A 5061-nucleotide genomic window follows, 5' to 3' on the forward strand; every position below is an offset into this window, starting at 1 on the left:
ACACAACTTCCATACTTTACTCGTGACTTTGTGACATCATCAATTTCGTCATCTGGAATATGCTGAAATATTTGTTCTTATATACTAAGTACCAGTACTGACTGCTGCTATCTTTTCCAATATCGTTCTCTAAGTATTGATTGAATCTAACAGTTTCCCATTGAAATATCGTTCTTATGGATCATGTTTACCAATATCGTTCTCTAAGTATTGATTGAATCTAATAGTTTCCCGTTGAAATATATGAAAGTTGTTACGAAATATCAAAACTGACTGCTGCTATCTTTTTTGTATATATCTCCATATTACTTTGTGTTTTATACACTATAGCAACATTGTTTTGTGAAATAGTGAAAATGTGAAATTTATGCTGGAAATCGTAGGTAAGGAAAACAGAAAAAGAAGTATTAGGTCCGGGTCTCACGCCAAAATATTTAGAAATAAATGCATCCACAATGCTCAAGCAAATGCGTTCCTTGTGCTTATTGATGTTTTCACTATTGTTTTGATTAAACCCTTTTTTTGAATTGTTACGCCGATCTTTGGGTGGGTATCTTTTGTATAGTTTTTTGTGATTTTATACCTATATGACAAAATGTACTTCTAGAATGTGCTTGTGACTATATTTTACTTCTCCAATTACCTTACTGAGTATTGACAATTGTTATTCTTGTAGGAAGACAAACCTGTCTCACAAAGTAGAGGGCGTTCAGTTCCAAGCCTCTATGTCCGAACGAAGAAGAAATCACAAAAGAAGCTTATTATTGTTCTCACTAATATCACACACTCTATTCATATTTGAAGGATGGCGTTGCAGAACATAGGTGCTGGTAACAAAGATAATGTGTTTTACAGGTACAAGATATCAAGGATGTTATAGAAGATTGAAGGTCGTGGAAATGGCATAAGGACTAATGTGGTAAACATGTTTGGCATAGCAAAAGCATTGGACAGGCCTGCGTCATACACCACCAAAATTTTTGGTTATGAGCTCGTTGCACAGTCCAAATTTGATCAAAAAACTGGAGTTGCTATTGTGAACGGTTCCCATGACACTGCTAAGCTTGCTGGTTTGCTTGACAACTTCATCAAGAAGTTTGTCAAGTGTTATGGATGTGGGAACCCTGAGACTGAGATTATCATCTCCAAAACCAAGATGATCCAACTGAAATTTGCTGCCTGTGGTTTTGTTTCTGATGTTGACATAAGGGACAAGATCACAGCTTTCATAGTGAAGAATCCGCCTAACAGAAAGAAGGGTGAAGAAGATAAGAACAAGGCAATGCGGAGGGATGAGCAAGAAAGGCTAAAAGAAGGCAAGGCTGCTGATGAAGTATTGTTGGAAGAGTGTTTCTGAGGTTAGAAGTATAAGAATAAGTCAGTAGCGCAAGGTAGAGGGTAGGTTGATTGAAATGGAATGATGAAGAAGAAAACTACTATAGTGTTCTTGATGAGAAGGTTGATTAATTATTCATGGTGATGATGATTGTGAAAGCTACATGAAACGTTTAAGGTAACCTACTATATTCATTCTAGTATGTATTTAGTGATTTGGCTAGTTGTTAGATTTGAAAATAACATAGAAACAATTATGTTACTGATGATGAAATCATGATTTTATGTGAAATTGATGTTTCCCTGTCCAATATGTATACACTTGTTTAGGTACCTTAATGATTTAACTAGACGTATCTGCATTAACGGAAATTGTACACCATTATGTGTAGTTTATGTAGATATAAAGTTTGTTCATTTCAGTTGAGAAGCGAGTTAGATATCATTGATAGAAAAACACCCGTCGCAGCTGAATCTGTGTGTAAACAGTCACGATTGTTAATATGTATGAGCTTGGGAAGATAAGTTAGAGTTAGATATGGAAAATATTCAGAAAGTAAAAGTTATAGAGGGTTATTTCGTGATTCAAGTGAGCCATAGTTTACTGAAGTTGGAGTTATGGACTGTAGTTTAGAAACCCTAGATATGTCCCGATGAGCTGAGTTTAGTGTCAACACTTGGAATGTTTTCAGCTGTTGGAGAGGATGATGATCGAGTCAGACCCAGATAGTGAGTCAGCAGTTAAACGGGTTAGTGGCTCGACCCATTTGGGGTTAGTGGGCCGATTCAGTGGGTCGGACCGGGTTAGGATCATGGGATTGGGATTGTGCCAGATTCCTTAATTTAAGTGTTTAGACTACGTATGGTCCGGATTAGCTTTTGAGTCCTTCTGCAAAGTTGTAGGGTTTTTCGAGGGCTTTCCAGTGACATCCAATTTGACCCCTTTTGGATAAGTAGATAATTATTTACGCCCAAATTAATTATTACCAGGTTATAGGATTATTGATAAAACTAGAACCGCTAGTTATTTCACTTAGACCGTAGCTAGAAGCTTGCATGATATTGTTCTATGAATGTTGTGTGAGCCTGTTGGCTAATTTCTTAGAGTGCTTGTGTGATTAATAGTTAGTCTTTATTAACAACGATCGATTCCGAGGATGATTTGGTGGATCGCGGATCTCGAGGTAGGAATGTGGTTTGTCATCAAAAGAGGTGGGAATTGATAACAAACTCTCTTGTATTCATTATCGTGTGTTTTTCATGGTCATTCGCTTGTATGTTGATGGTTACTTATATTACGGGTATGCCAAGCCGATATATAGGACTTATATGCTTTGGGACTTCCCCATGTTTGCCGGTATGGAATGTTGCAGAGTCCCGGGTTTTCCTGGTAGTATTTATTACTTTTATTATCTAGGAACCTTTAACATGTAAGATGAATGTGTTTTGTTTTCATCCAACATGCATTATAGTTTTGATGAATGTTTGAAAGTTTGTTATATATTTCTTCTAAGCATCCCTTTGGGATGATGTGCTCATTCGTTTCCCACTCCAGTTTCAGATAATAGATTCGGTGACGCCCGTGAAGATGATCAAGTTTGGATGATTCTGCTACATTACTTTTTTATGTGTAGATTGTTTTGAAAACCAACATATTATTGTATATGTATCATTGGAGAGGCAATCTATATTTTTCAGAGAGGATTTAGATTTTGGGTAAATATTTTATTATAACTTGTTAATTATTGCTTAAGTAGATGTTTTAGATTCATTATGCCTCAGATTGTAGAATGTTAACTTACATTTCTTAGTAGCTGGATTTAGGGGCGCTACACCATTAACCCAGAATAACATTACATCTTCAACTCAACAACATGGTCACCTGGAACTTCAATTCATTATCCACTAGTTCTATAAATTACAACTCCAGATCCTAGCTCCGTTCATTCATTATAATTAATGTTTAGCAAAGAAATAAATGTTTAGCAATAATGTTTGTTAAACATTATCCACTAGTTCTACAATTCACAGTAATTCCATATTAGATAGTTCACAAAGTAATTCTATGATAAAATTATTGTGTCCTTTTCTATAGATTGTGTGTGATGAATGGAACCTTACCCTCTAAGAATGAACATGTTAGTGAAATTGGAATCATATGAAGAGAAAACTCTTATGGCTATAGAAAAGGGTAAAAATCCTTTTTCCCAATCATGTTCAATATGCTAAAGGAAAAATCATACTACTGATGTACGCTACTCCAAAGACAAAAAGCCACTGCAATGCTACCATTGTAACAAGTTTGGGCATATTGAAAAATATTGTCGTGAAAAACTAAAAGAAGAGCATGCAAATTTCATTGTAGAAGCATCTGATGAGGAAGAGTGGAAACTCTTTTAATGATGCTGATGAAGATGATTATATGTTGATGATGATAATGATGTACGATAATGATGATGATATGATGGTGAAAAAGAAGATGCTTGAGTCATGGGAGGATGTTGGAATTAATTAATTCCAACTTCATTGGTCAATCAGTTACTTTGAAATTTAAATATTTTAAGGTTTTGAGAAGTTTGAAATTTGGATATTTTGGATTAAGTCAATTTGTAATCCTAGTCTTTAGGGGACTACAATGCTCGTTTTAGTTCCTAGAGTTTATGAATTTTGTTATGTTAACATTTGTAGTTTGTTTCAGGATTTATGTTAGGGTTTTATTTGATGTAAGCCTATAAAAGGCCAGTTCATTAGTGAAAAATAAATGGAGAATGTCTAAGAGTTTTATTTTCACAAGTATTTTTCTAAACTTTATGTTTTGTTCTTAAAATTTCTAATGGAGTGATACATTCAGATTTGGAGAAACTTCCAAAAGCAATGGAAGGGGAGGAATAAATTCTGGTAATATTGTCTTTTTTTAAGATTGGGATTAGATATTATTTCCTTTGTTAGGATTTCCCATCCTTAAATAATGGGTTGGAGATGATTTTTTATATATATATTTTGTTATGTGTTTTAAGGGATTAAGAATTTTTTCTCCACACACACATTTCATTGGAGATGCCTTTAGATTGGTTTGTTACGTGTACAATCTTTAAAAGAGTGTGCACAAAATTGGGATCAATGTAAACACGGTTGTGCACATTTTTTGGATGATTTTGACTTTGTAAATAGGTCAGAGATCAGTTATATCCGGTAGTCTCTTCAAATTTGGGGTAAGGGGCCTCGACGCTGAATTGAGGGTTAAGCATACAGACACCGAAAATTGCAGTATGAGATGCATTGAGAGAAAAAACAAAAGATCTCCGTTTTACGATTTAAAATGATTGCGGGTGTTTCACTTAGAGTCAAAGTGAAAGATCTTAAACTATATGATGCAGACTAGTCCAAAGACGAACCTACTTGATATCCACACTCTTTTCTTCAACTTTTCTGGTCTATGCGACACCTATTTGAACCGTAAATATATAACTCAAATGCTTTTGCATGACTTTGTTGGATGATTTTCCCCTCAAATGGTTTTTAAACGTTGGATGATCAAATAACCAGTTAGATCATATTCAATCAAGGATCAACGATTTTCACTTCAAGACCCACCACTTTCCCTAAAGAGTTCAACACTAACTCTGAGTTTTAGATGTGGGGTATAGTGATCCAATGATTTATAAGCCGTTTGAGCGGAAATGTGTCCTCAAAATTGTGAAAGATATCTATAAATAGTTAATCCAT

General features: G+C 34.8%; 1 pseudogene; it reads left to right on the forward strand.

Annotated features, from left to right (window-relative positions):
• Positions 1-805: 805 nt before the first annotated feature.
• On the forward strand, positions 806-1357 carry LOC113328299 (annotated as a pseudogene).
• Positions 1358-5061: the final 3704 nt, after the last annotated feature.

Source organism: Papaver somniferum, unplaced genomic scaffold, assembly GCF_003573695.1.
Source record: "Papaver somniferum cultivar HN1 unplaced genomic scaffold, ASM357369v1 unplaced-scaffold_107, whole genome shotgun sequence".
Classification (NCBI taxonomy): domain Eukaryota; kingdom Viridiplantae; phylum Streptophyta; class Magnoliopsida; order Ranunculales; family Papaveraceae; genus Papaver; species Papaver somniferum.